The 14,675-nt window shown below is 42.0% G+C and overlaps 1 long non-coding RNA gene across 1 annotated transcript; it reads right to left on the bottom strand.

Moving 5' to 3' along the window:
• Positions 1-3,845: 3,845 nt before the first annotated feature.
• LOC143738105 (uncharacterized) lies at positions 3,846-4,303 on the bottom strand. The gene is made up of 3 exons (XR_013203833.1): positions 4,210-4,303; positions 4,011-4,099; positions 3,846-3,913 (listed from the first exon to the last, which is right to left on the bottom strand). It is a non-coding gene; the product is annotated as an uncharacterized LOC143738105 (long non-coding RNA).
• Between the last annotated feature and the right edge of the window lie 10,372 nt (positions 4,304-14,675).

The following is a 14,675-nucleotide window of genomic DNA, read 5'->3' as shown; positions in this document are numbered from 1 at the left end:
CGTCCAACAAGGATGTTTCTAGGAGCTGAACGTGCAGTGGTTGGCTCAACAATTACAGTACTTCCTGGGGAAACAGGCACATTAGCTGGCAATTTGCCCCAAACAAGATACTCACGTTTGGGAAGCAGAGTGATTGCCTGACAGAGTTTCACAGTCCCAAGTTTATCAGGCTGTTGAGGCCCAGACCATCGGGAGATGCAGCTCAGAAGCTCTAGGAATTGCTCACACTCAGGATTACTGTTATTGCAGGAAACAAGCTCCCAGTACTTGTCATGCGATTTCATCTTCTGCACAACACATTTGATCACATTACTTCCTATTATAAACTCATCTCTTTGTCCAGGCACCACAAGAGTAGGAACGACAAACTTGAATCCATAGACTCCAATCTCCAAGTCGTATGAACACTTCGGCTGAATCGTGAGGCCACCACAGCCAACCAGGACCATATTACTCGCAATCACTTGAGGATGTGGAAGAAGACCATCAGCTTGCAGCTTGGACTCACCCTCTTCACTAAGCGTGCAGGCCATACTACCAGAATCCAGTAACCCCTTTAATGTGCAACGGTCGCAGACTGTCACAGGAGCATAAAACAACTCACTTGCCCCATCAACTCTCTGAGACCCCACATATAACACGGTTTTGTCCTCTGGCAATAGTTTGCAGCTGTTAGCGAAACATTTTGCACATCTTCTGTGAGGGAGGTTTTACTTAAATTGCCCATGCTACCCCTCTCATCGCATGGGCTCTTCAGTTTAACTGAGCAGTATCTGAGGGAGATGTAGGGCATGCTGCTTTAGGACAGTCACTCTTAAAGTGTCCAGGACTGAAACAGTGACGACATAGCCTTTGACGTCTACAATGTTCATATTCCTTGGATCTACAGACCCTACATGCAGTGCTCAAGTTGGTTTTGAAATCTGGAGTTTTGCCTGGGTGAACCTGACTGGGTGAAGTTAAAGAGGCAGTGCACAAAGACAGGACTCTATCCATCATGCCAACAATGTGCTGAAGACTGGTATCTGGAGAGAAAGGAAGAGCATACGGATTAAGAGGACTTACAGGAGTCAGTGACTGGGCTGGCATGGAAACTGGTTGCTGAGGAGAACTGGGCATGGAAACAGGCTGCGGAAGAGAACTAGGCACATTATTGGGGCCTGCCACAACAGTGCACTGGTTGCTTGCTGACAAGGACATTGTGTGCTGCTTCCTCGAAGAGACTCTCTTTAGATCCCTCTGATGACTATCCAAGCGCTCCTGGACCTCAGCGGCGCTCCACTTCTCAGCTGGCTTAAACTGAAAAGACATAGCAAGACTCGGGTCCGGGCAATGTGAAATAAACATCATGACTGCTTCAGCAGCGGGATCCTCAACACTCTTATTATGTCTGCGCAAGCACTCAGCAGCAACATCTATGGACTTGTTAAGCCGTATCCAGTAATCCATGGGACTTTCATCTGCTCTAGGGACAGTGTTATAGAAGTCAGCCATAGGCATGTTAGAGTAAGACAACTCACTGAAGTTGCGTTTCAGTATGTCAAACACTGCATTTGGTAGCTCACCGGCACTCAGTTCAGGTCGGCTTCGCAGGGACACCTTAACCAAATCTCTCGCTTTGCCAGCCAATCTGCTCAGGATGAGATCAGAGACATCAGTTTGCGTTCGGCTTTTAATTCGGTTCAAATAACTGCACGTCATATCTTCCCACTTGTGCACAGTAAATGAATCACTCTTATCTCCCCTGAAGAATGGTGGGGGTGGTGCATCTTGCTGTACGATCACCTTGAGGTTAGATTTATCAATGTCGTCACTCGAGTGGTGAGACTGGTACGGTGGACTAGGCTGTACTGGGCTGGGCTGGCGCGCAAGGTTAAGGCTGGCTGAGATACTCTCCCCTATTTTCTGAGCCAGATCTGAAATGATGCCACCTAATGACTCAGGAGTAACAACACGTTCAATATCAGGGTGTATGATTGGGGTGGAGCTAGCTGTTGGACCTACAAAAACACCAATCGCTGAATCAGCTGTGTGCACATGGTCAAGTCCCAAATTAGCTAACCCTCTCCCTCTCCCATAATAACGCGTGAATTCAGACACCCCCTCATTTCGAAACATTTCAGGTCCACTACCTCTGCCCAGTGGAAAAGTGACATTAGATTGTTTCACGGGACTGAAATCGTCTTTGCTAGAATCCTCAAACATGTCTCAATTTGTGAAACGAAACAGATAAAACATGAAAAAATTACAGCAAATTATATGCCACAAACAGTGTAACCTTAACTGATGAAAAGTTCAACCAACATCAAATATGCAGAAAAAAACATAAAATCAAATGTCTCAAAACAGTTAAATTTCAAAATTCTCAATGAAAATAAAATATTTACTTTCTCAAAATCAATTATATACTTTTTCTTGATTAAAATGCCTCAACAGTCATTGATTATATACTGTACAGATAAAGGATACGATGCATGAAGGAAACCGAAGCGTCCCGCGGTGCTTTTCAGTCTCTGTCGTTCAATATGCACCAACGACCAACAAAAGCGCTCCGGAGAAAGAAAAAAAGTCAATCAGGAAGTCAATAACTCTTTACCGTTCCTTTAAGATACAACAGTTCGTTCCTCGATGTCACGCGCTGTTCATCTCACACACGCGCCCTTATGCGCGAGCACGGAGCACGGAGAAAAGAAGATCGGCGAAGCAGGCGAGCCGTCACGCAACCACGGCAATCGGCGAAGCGCTGATCTGATGATCCGTAATGATCACGGCACCAAGTGTAACTGGTCTGTTGTCTGCGTTGTGTTTTTGTTGACTTAAGAACAGGACAGCATTCGGCAGCTTCACAAATCTTTAATGCCTGATACACAAAACATATATGACAGTCTGAGTGAGACGCCCCTTCATCACTCTATAAAACAAATGTGACGTACATTTAGTCACCATGTGCTTTCATCTCCACATATACAGATCAAAGTCAAAAATATAACTGAATTAGGATAAAATCACCAAAATAACCATATAGATAAGTAAAATAACACAATACACATACATTGTAGTGAAAATATAAACATAAAACCAACTATTAAAGTAAAGATTAATTAAGATTAACACGAGCCAAAAATAACTCACCTCCTCAGTGCATTAACAATGCTAAGAGGAAGAGGTGGAGACAAAACCGGAAACTTGCAGGCTCACAATGACGTCAAAGCAATTAAAGGAAAACACCCTTATTCTCAGACAAGTATATCATATATATATGAAAATAAACCTTTTTGTGTAAATTATAACAAAAAATACATACATTTAACAGTACACTTTATGTACCTGTTACATGTGTATGTATATATATAATTTAATTCATTTTAACCCAAATGTGTAAATGATCATAAGATTTTTTTGTCATTGAATTTATTTTTTCGCAAGGTTTTCAAGGACAGAAAGGAATTTGCCATCATTTTCTTTTGTTTCTTTATCTCTCCTTTCCTCTCTCTCGCTTGCCTCCCGGTGCCATCTCTCTTCGCTTTCTCTTAATTCTCTTTCTTGTCTTTCGTCTCTCTCTCGTCTCTCCCGTTCTCTTCTGTCCTCCTTCTCCTCCTCCATTTCTCTCGACAGTCTCTCCTCCCTCTCACCTGCCTTCCTCTCTCTCTCCTCTTCCCTCTCCTCCATCTCCTGGATCAGGTCCTCCAGATCTTTCACCCTTTTCCTGGCTCTTGCTGGCTCTGGCCTCACTGAGGATGAAGAGGATGAAGAGGATGAAGAGGCCACAGCAACATCCGGCCCACATGAGGCAACGAGGGAAGGAGGAGTGATGGAGGGTCTTCCCCCAAATGCCTCATCCATGGCAGTTCCAGGACGCTGCTGTGACCCCTCCATCCTCAGTGCTCACCCCTGTCTGCGGACATTTCAGATCCTACAAAAATGCACAAGCATGATACAAAAGCAGTCATTTTAACAGCACAATATTTAATCATTTCATTTCTGTATTAGAAGTTACAAAATGATCTTACTTTGTATTTTTGTTTAAGGTTTTCCCTTTTTTTTTTTTACAAATGCTGCCGTCACCCTGCCTTGTAGGTCCTGCTCCTCCACAAAAGATCTGCAGCAAATGCAGAGAAATCAAGGATCAGAAGAGTGCTGTAATATCTCTGTTGAAATATACTACAAATAAACAATTCAATAAATTTTTAATTATTTCTGTACACTCACTCAAAGCCTTTGATGGCAGCATTCTGCTTTCCGGTGAAGAGCGCTTCATGAGTCACTCTCCACCGGATAAGCAGATGTGTGTGCTCATCCGTCCCTGTAACATCCAGGCAAGACTCACATTACCTCTGTGATTTATAAGCTCAATACTACATTTACATGTTGATCATAAATGTTCCACAATTTTTCAACAGTACTAATGGACAGATGAAATAGATTACTTATGTTTAGTTACTTTATGTACATTTATTAAATATTCGTCTAATGAAACATTGTTGACAACAGTGAATTATCTTAAACAATAGTACACATACATAACTCAGAAGTCTATTTCATATCTATTAGACGTAGAAATATGCAATTCGTATATTAGATTTTCTTACCAGATATTAAATAGACATTTAGTAATTGTATTTAAGATGCATACGGTTTAAAATGTATGCAAATCCACTTTGGAGACGTATGTGTCCTTACTGGAGCTCCTCTGTTAGCTAACTTATACATAATAACAGCAAAAATTTCAATTCACAGCAAAATCACAAATTTACCATACTATATAGCGTCTTTAAACCTTCAACAATTCAACAGTTTACTGTAAAGTAGTTCAACACATGCGGTCATTTGATTTGTAATATCTAATACTCACATTTGAAAACGCTCTCGTCCGTCATCATTTGCGTCATGTTCGAGTATGACCTATCCTTCTTCTTCTTTTTTATGACGTATCCTCTCGCGTGGCCTCCTGGGATAGAAGAGTATCCATCGGTTGAGCACTCAAAAAACGGGCCGGAAGCAGTAAGCCATCCGGGAACTTCTCCCCTACTCTTTTATGAATACTGATGTTTAGAACGTACTGCTTCCTTCACGTACTGTTTTCGCCTACTATATAGTAGGAAAGTAGGCATGTTCGAACGCACTTAAGTCCGAATCTCGCGATAATTAGTACGTCACCCAGGTAATTCTCGCCTACTCTTTTGGATTCATACATACTTTTTTTGCTCGCCTACTCTTTTTCCCATACTAAATAGTAGGGAAGTATGCGGTTTGGAACGCAGCCATGGTAAAATAGTGTCCCAAATGAAAAAGATCCCGTTTGGCTGTAAACCACCGTTACACAAGCATGTCGTTTGTTTTAGACATCAGGTTTTTATGGTTTTGAAGAAAGATGCAGATGAATTGAATGTGGCTTTCAAATTTAGGGTTGGTGGTTTTGAGTATGTGGTTTTTGTTACCTCTGATATTATGAAATGTTTCCGATGTGGAAAAGAGGGATATATTATAAGTGCATGTACTGAGAAAGTTAATGATACTGAAACTGTAGATAATGAAAGGATGGGTGAGATTGCTTCTGCTGGGACCAGTGCTGCTTCAGCTGGGACCAGTGCTGCTTCTGCTGGGACCAGTGTTGCTTCTGCTGGGACCAGTGCTGCTTCTGCTGGGACCAGTGTTGCTTCTGCTGGGACCAGTGCTGCTTCTGCTGTGACCAGTGTTGCTTCTGCTGGGACCAGTGTTGCTTCTGCTGGGACCAGTGTTGCTTCTGCTGGGACCAGTGTTGCTTCTGCTGGGACCAGTGGTGCTTCTGCTGGGACCAGTGCTGCTTCTGCTGGGACCAGTGCAGCTTCTGCTGGGACCAGTGTTGCTTCTGCTGGGACTAGTGCTGCTTCTGCTGGGACCAGTGCTGCTGCTGCTGGGACCAGTGCTGATTCTGCTGGGACCAGAGCTGCTGCTGCTGGGACCAGTGTTGCTTCTGCTGGGACCAGTGCTGCTTCTGCTGGGACCAGTGTTGCTTCTGCGGGGACCAGTGTTGCTTCTGCTGGGACCAGTGCTGCTTCTGCTGGGACCAGTGCTGCTTCTGCTGGGACCAGTGCTGCTTCTGATGGGACCAGTGCTGGTTCTGCTGGGAACAGTGCTGCTTCTGCTGGGACCAGTGCTGCTTCTGCTGGGACCAGTGCTGCTTCTGCTGGGACCAGTGCTGCTTCTGCTGGGACCAGTGTTGCTTCTGCTGGGACCAGTGCTGCTTCTACTGGGACCAGTGCTGCTTCTGATGGGACCAGTGCTGCTTCTGCTGGGACCAGTGCTGCTTCTGCTGGGACCAGTGTTGCTTCTGCTGGGACCAGTGCTGCTTCTGCTGGGACCAGTGTTGCTTCTGCTGGGACCAGTGCTGCATCTGCTGGGACCAGTGCTGCTTCTGCTGGGACGTGTGTCTTCTGGTGGGACCAGTGTTGCTTCTGCTGGGACCAGTGCTGCTTCTGCTGAGACCAGTGCTGCTTCTGCTGGAACCAGTGTTGCTTCTGCTGGGACCAGTGCTGCTTCTGCTGGGACCAGTGTTGCTTCTGCTGGGACCAGTGCTGCTTCTGCTGGGACCAGTGTTGCTTCTGCTGGGACCAGTGCTGCTTCTGCTGGAACCAGTGTTGCTTCTGCTGGGACCAGTGCTGCTTCTGCTGGGACGTGTGTCTTCTGCTGGGACCAGTGCTGCTTCTGCTGGGACCAGTGTTGCTTCTGCTGGGACCAGTGCGGCTTCTGCTGGGACCAGTGATTCTTCTGCTGGGACCTGTGCTGCTTCTGCTGGGACGTGTGTCTTCTGCTGGGACCAGTGCTGCTTCTGCTGGGACCAGTGCTGCTTCTGCTGGGACCAGTGCTGCTTCTGCTGGAACCAGTGTTGCTTCTGCTGGGACCAGTGCTGCTTCTGCTGGGACCAGTGCTGCTTCCGCTGGGACCAGTGCTGCTTCTGCTGGGACCAGTGCTGCTTCTGCTGGGACCAGTGCTGCTTCTGCTGGGACCAGTGCTGATTCTGCTGGGACCAGAGCTGCTGCTGCTGGGACCAGTGTTGCTTCTGCTGGGACCAGTGCTGCTTCTGCTGGGACCAGTGTTGCTTCTGCGGGGACCAGTGTTGCTTCTGCTGGGACCAGTGCTGCTTCTGCTGGGACCAGTGCTGCTTCTGCTGGGACCAGTGCTGCTTCTGATGGGACCAGTGCTGCTTCTGCTGGGACCAGTGCTGGTTCTGCTGGGACCAGTGCTGCTTCTGCTTGGACGTGTGTCTTCTGCTGGGACCAGTGCTGCTTCTTCTGGGACCAGTGCTGTGGACAGTAAATGGACAGTACGATCATCAAGGTGTGTACACATTTGGAAAAATATGATTATTCCTTCTTAAAACAAAGAATATGAAAAACGTCCAGGTTGAGGAATATTTTCCTGATCGTAAAATATTCATAGATTCAGTTACAAATACAAATGAGGAGCATTTCACTGGTCAAGAAATGTTCAGGTTGGAGAAATTAGTGTCTAAGATGAAACTACAAAAAAAAAACTGAGGATGGTTTTGAACAGACATGAGTAATTTTGTTATTTTAAGTTGTTGTTTGCTTTATATCTTTTGATATTACACTATTTAATGAGTACGATAAGGATAGGTACTCTGAATTTGAATGGTGCAAGGATACGGAAAAGAGCAGTACTTTTTGAGTTAATCAGACAAAAGAGCTTGGATGTTATGATGGTTCAAGACACCTACAGTCATAGTTTTAATGAAACCGATTGGGAAAAGGAGTGGGATGGGGAAGTAGTGCTTTCTCACATGAGTTCAGTCAGAGGAGGGGTGGCTGTACTTTTTGCTAAAAATTTCCTACCTATTTCATATGAATTGAAACATGACTCATGCTGTTAAAAGCAAAATTTGAAAGATTCAATTTTTTTTTTTTTTTTTTTTTTATATGCTCCAACGAGTGGGGCTGAAAGAGTTTATTTGTTTAACAATGTTAATAGTATTTTGCAGGATTATAATGATGATGATTATTTGTTTTTAGGGGGAGATTTTAATTGCACAGAAAACTATGTATTGGATCGATATCACGTAGAACCGCTTCAGCTCGTGTGATATGCAAGCTGGGTGAGACTCACGGTTTATGTGACATATGGCGGGGGGTTAATAATGATGTCAAACAATATACATGGGCACATGCAAGGGTAAATGTTATATCCCTGGCCAGAATTGATAGGTTTTATTGTTATAAGCATCACCTTAATATTGTAAAAAAAAAAATGTAATTGCTCCAGTAGGTTTTTCGGATCACAGTCTAGTTATATGTCAAGTATTTTTAGCAAATATAAAGGCCAGTATGGGATCAAATTCCCGCCAAATGTATTGCGGCCACGGATCAAAATATAATAAGCGTGAATCAAAAAATAACAAGCATGAATAAAAACTTTAAACACATTAAAAAATATTTTCACAAAACTTTAAATTGTGTTCATGCTTTCTTTAAAATTATGTTTTCCTTGGTTTTATTACTCTGTACTTTGCGCTCTCTTTCATTTTCTGCTCATAATTTATTTTTTTGTACGCTTGTGCTATTTTTCTCTTCGCTCTTCTTTCCATGTTCTGCGCTTGCTCTTCCAAATGTTGCAGTTCGAGTTTCATGTAAATTAGGGCGGGCTTAAGCGCCACCATTGGTCCACTAGTTCTAGATTGACAGCTCCATCTCTAGCCAATCAATCGAAGAGGGGAGTCGACGTCACTCCAATGCGACTCGCGCTACTGATGCTCACTCGTACAGGGGAAGACAACAGTTTATTTTAAACTTTACAAGGACTTTTAAGCAGTAAAGCTATCTGAACTCTGGACATATACAAATTATTAAATTCCTCTTTTTTGAGGTAGCCTACATTTTAATGCGCACACTGGTAATTGGTGTTAAACAATACTTGGCTCATGATGTTAATATGCTAAGGCAGCTCTAAAACATCATGCAGTTTTGAAACACTACATTTCTTTGCAAAAATTAAGTTAAAAACGGCCATTTTACCCGTCTGAAGAATTTAGGACTTTGACCTTTCAACGCTAGTACACACATCCTACCTTATATATATATATATATATATGTTATTTAGTTCCATTACAAACAAGGCATACAGTGCAAAAAGTACAAGACAAATACAAAGGCATTTGTGGTACAGTTCAGAGTATGTAAAACAAAGAACAACAACAACTAACATTTAAAATAAACCTGTAGCCTTTGTAAAAGGGAAAAAAACGCACAGCCTACCTGGTGATCCATTACAGTTAAATACGCCATCCTGAAATATTTTCTTAATTGTTGTTGTTAAGCGATCATATAGCCTAGGTAGCCTGGTAAATTAATTCTAGACTAGATGTACCATTTGACAAAAGATTAATGAAAATTATAGTGTACAGACAGGGCCGGAGTGGGACTAGTTTTCAGCCCTGGAGTTTCATACCTTAGACCGGCCCACTTTAGTTCCCGACCGACTATATTAAAATAATGTAATTAAACCCTCAGTATATAAGTCTGCAATAGTGCACTGTTCTGTACAGCCTTGTAATTCATTGTATTTTTCAAAAAATATAATTGTCTATTCAGTGCAATAGCCGTACATAAATACAAAGGTCCCAAAAGTGATCTGGGTTCGGGGGCATATTATTTTTCCACTGTCATTGGCAAAGAGCATGTATATCTGTGTTAAATAGGAATCCATTGTAATAAAGTTATTCTCCTTCTGGGCATAGTATGCAATAGGCTATTGCTCTTCCTGCTCTCCGGCCACGGCTCGCGCTTCTGTTAACATAAATCCCGCTTGCTTTGATCGGTCATCTCAAACATTTTGCCATTGCCGACGAGCGGTGTTGAGTAGCTACTGAAGCAGCTCAAATTATGAGGTCGGTTATCGTCGCGATATGCGAATCATTGCAGCACCAAATTAGAGTATTAGGCAATTATTTCACAAAGTTCATTATACACTCAGAAAAATGACCGAGGTCCGGACCTCGGAGACCACAATGGTATGTACGGCTCTGAGGCTATTTGGCCGCTTGAGTTTCTAGAGATGTTTTATTATTCTGGCCTTTTCAGCGCCGCCTTTGCGCCTATTATCCATGTTTTGCATCTCTTATTCTTTGTTCGCACATCTCTAACAACTGACTTTTTTTTTTGTGGGGCTGCGAGAAAATTATAATAAAAAAATAGTGGTGCTGCGCTGAGACTGGAGCATTCAACCCAGTGCCATGACAACACCGGCCCTCCTGGGCAATAAAACAGACCGGCCCACCAGGAATTCTCCCGGTGCTCCCGATTAGCCAATCCGGGCCTGTGTACAGAGGAGATTACAGAAACCAGGTGGATTTGATATGCAGTGATTTATTATAGTTATTGTGTTCATTTACATAGCTACATAATTGCATATTACTTTAGGATTAATGTTTTAAATATAGCTTCAATTTTTAATACAGCAACATGAAAATTATTGAAAAGATCAGGGATAGGTAACGTCGTTTCTGGAGTGCCGCTGTCCTGCAAAGTTTAGCGTCAACTCCGATAAAAACCTAGCTAGCAGTATTAATAATCCTAAAGAGGATGATTAGCTGGTTCAGGTGTGTTTGATTAGGGTTGGAGGAGCTAAACTCTGCACCCAGGAGGACCGACATCGCCCTTCCATGTCATAGATTAAATATGAAAGTAAAACAGCCAGTGGGTGGTGGCAAGTTATACTGTCTTTATGAGTGAGTCATTCAAACTTCTCGTTCAAATCAGGAATTCTTTAATGAAACACTGTTGTGTGGCTCGCAGGAGATCGACGCTCACAGTGCAAGGTCCAGAAGTAAGGCCAGGGCATTAAAGGTGAATATGATGGATCGTCAGACAGGCACAATTGTTAACTGACGACACAACATGTCGTCGTCGTTAGGGTGACGAATTTAACGATAACGGATCGCCAGGTAGACGTAACAGATCGAGATGCAGGCACACATACAGTTTAACGGTGTCCTGCCACGGAAAGATTTTTGCCAGCTGAGCTGATGGTTATCTTCACCTGTAGCTACGAGAGAACATCAGTAGCGCGAGTCGCATTGGAGTGACGTCAACTCCCCTCTTCGTTTGATTGGCTAGAGGAGGAGCTGTCAATCTAGAACTAGTGGACCAATGGTGACGCTTAAGCCCGCCCTAATTTACATGAAACTCGAACTGCAACATTTGGAAGAGCAAGCGCAGAACATGGAAAGAAGAGCGAAGAGAAAAACAGCCCAAGCGTACAAAAAAATTAATTATGAGCAGAAAATGAAAGAGAGCGCAAAGTACAGAGTAATAAAACCAAGGAAAACATAATTTTAAAGAAAGCATGAACACAAGTTTAAGTTTTGTAAAAAATATTTTTTAATGTGTTTAAAGTTTTTTTTCATGCTTGTTATTTTTTGATCCGTGGACGCAATACATTTGGCGGGAATTTAATCCCATAGGCCAGAAGTGCATATTGGCATTTCAACACGTCTTTGCTGAATGATAAGAATTTTAGAGATGTTTTTTGGGGGTTTTTTGGGACAATTTTAAGATGAGAAAAGATGAGTTTGAAGATCTGCGTCAGTGGTGGGATGTTGGGAAGGTTAAAATAATGATGCTTTGTAAGCAATACACTTTCAATGTTACCAGGGACATAACACGATCTATGAAAAAGTTAGAAACTGAAATAGTTGAATTGCAGGATTTGGCTGATGCTACCAAAGATCAAAGATATATGGAGACTCTTAAATCCAAAAAATCTTTTCTTATAGATTCATTAGGAGTTAGGGCACAAGGAGCATTGGTTCATCTCGCTTTTTAAACCTTTCACAAATGGATGCCCCATCTAAGTTCTTTTTCAGTCTTGAGAGAAAGAATGGTCAGAGTCGTTGCATTCACTGTTTGTGTTCTGAAGATGGGCGTGAGCTAACAGAACCCTCGGGGATAAGAAAGAGGGCCGTACGGTTCTATACTGGGCTGTACAGCAGTGAGTATGTTGAGGATGATGATCTGTCTGCTCACTTCTATGAAGGTCTACCCAGTGTTTCAGAGAGCTCAAACGTGGAGCTGAAGCGGGCGCTGTGTGAGCAGGAGCTGTACATTGCTCTGAAAGCGATGGAAGGGGGTAAAGCCCCTGGCATGGATGGGCTCCCTGTGGAGTTTTACAGAGAGTTCTGGGCAGTTTTAGGTAATGACCTGTTGGCTGTTCTCAATGAGAGCCTAACTGAGGGGCTGTTGCCTCTAAGCTGCAGAAGAGCGGTGATTACCTTGTTACCTAAAAAAGGTAATCTACAAGATATAAAGAACTGGAGACCAGTGAGCTTTCTATGCTCTGACCTGAAAATATTCTCTAAAGCTCTGGCTAATAGGCTGAAAAAGGTGATGGGGGAAGTCATCCATATTGTTCCAGGGAAGATCTATTTTAGATAATGTTTGCCTTATACAGGATATTTTAAATATTTGCAATCTTTCTAGTGTTGATTTGGGTCTTGTTTCTGTCGATCAAGAAAAGTCGTCTGACAGAGTCGAGCACAGATTATCTTTGGAAAACTTTAAAAGCTTTTGATCTTGGATTGGAATTTATTAATATGTTCAAAGTTTGGTTTGAGTGCCCCTTTTGAGGTTTTTAGGGGCATTAGACAGTGTTGTGCAATATCGGGAATGTTATATTCTTTGGCTATTGAGCCCTTTGTTGAATAAATTACGATCAAATTTGAAGGTTTTTCTTTGCACCATGGTGATATATTTAAAGTTTCAGCTTATGCTGATGATGTTATGATCATGGTTAATTGGCATCGAGATATTAACCAAATGGAGGGTATTATAAAAGACTTTGGAGTTATCTCAGCTGCTAAAGTAAACTGGGAAAAAAGAGTGAAGCACTGGCTTTAGGAAAAAAGCAAGGTCTACCAGTTCTACCTGATATATTAAATGCTGGAAAAAGTGAGGTTTCAAATATTTGGGAGTTTACCTTGGAGATACAATTACACAACAAAAGAATTGGGATGGGGTGGTAGAGAAGATGGTAGGTAGACTGGCTAAATGGAAGTGGATTCATTCACAATTATCTTTTAGGGGAAGAGTGTTGATAGTGAATAATTTGGTAGCTTTGATACTCTGGCATAAACTGTTCTGTGTGGATCCACCCATAGGGTTATTATCTCAGCTGCAAAGCATTTTTGGGATTGATTGCACTGGATTCCACAAAGTGTATTGTTTCTTCCTAAGGATGAAGATGGTCAGGGTTTGATCCATTTGCCAAGCATTTCGTTTACAATTCATTCAGAGATTTTTAACAGGCCCAGATGATCTGGTGTGGAGGAACTTGACCAAGGTCATCCTACAAAGGGTGGAGGGACTTGGACTTGATGTTGGCCTCCTTTTTATGGATTACAGGAAGTTGAACCTGAATGATGTATCTCCTTTTTATTGTGGACTTTTTAAAATGTGGGGACTCTTCACTCTCAAGAGAATGGACAATTCAGACTCTTTATTTTGGCTTTTAGAGGAGCCTTTAGTCAAAGGAGCTCGTCTAGATGTAACGGATGAGGTACCAGGCCTCTCTCAGAAGTTGTGTGCCTCTGGAACTGTGAAACTGAGGCACACTGTCAGTGTCGCTGGCCCTGATTTAAGCGATGTTGCAGCAGTAGCTCTTGTGCTGGGGCAAAGGTCAATTCGCTACACAGGAACAATATTAGAAAAGTGGAGGAAGAAGCTCACGGATGAGGAAATTACACTACTTAAGGATTTTGTAAAGGGTTTGGAAGTTCCTGATAAAATAGATCCTGTTCCGAAAATTAGAATTACTCCGGACTTGAAGGATATGTCAGATCCTTTGCTGGACCTTCACGAGCTGCAAGACTTGGATATAGTAGAGGGGAAAGTTCTATATAAGTTTTTAATAGAGTTGCTATAAATGGGAGAGTTGATACAGTCTGAAAGGAGAAGCTTGGGATGGGTGAGAAAACAAAACCATTTTGGAGAGTGTTTTATAAACCACCATTGATTAAGAAATCTGGAGACTTACAATGGAGAATTGTACACGGTTCTGTGGCAGTTAATGCATTTATTTCTGTTATTAATCCAAGTGTTAATGATAAGTGTGTGTTTTGTGGTTTAAGGGAAACAGTTTGTCATTGTTTTTTAGAATGTGTTTAGAAACTTAACCCACATGGAAAAAAACCTATATAAACATATATGTTTTAATATAGGTTTTGATATATGATTTTAATATGTGTGACATATATAAAATTGGCCGTTTTCCCATATTATATGTGCATATATGCACATATATGTACATATATGTGTACATATATATGTGCATATATGTACACATATATAGGTGCATATATGTACCTATATAGTTGCATATATATGTGCATATATGTACCTATATAGGTACCTATATAGGTGCATATATGTACCTATATAGGTGCATATATAGCTGCATATATGTACCTATATAGGTGCATATATATATGTGCATATATGTACCTATATAGGTGCATATATGCAGCTATATGTTACCTATATATTAGTATTATTATTAAAATCCATAGCTACTAGGCAACATAAATAATAGCCCAAGATGTAAAAATTTTAATTATTTATTTACTTAAGAACAATCAAATATTACAAGAACAAAAATAAAAAAATAAAATGAACAGAAAAAACCCCAAT

Source organism: Siphateles boraxobius, unplaced genomic scaffold, assembly GCF_051911475.1.
Source record: "Siphateles boraxobius isolate OS27281-9 unplaced genomic scaffold, OSU_SipBor_1 138, whole genome shotgun sequence".
Lineage (NCBI taxonomy): Eukaryota > Metazoa > Chordata > Actinopteri > Cypriniformes > Leuciscidae > Siphateles > Siphateles boraxobius.
The sequence above is the reverse complement of the archived record's forward strand: the minus strand, read 5'-3'. Positions and strand labels throughout refer to the sequence as shown.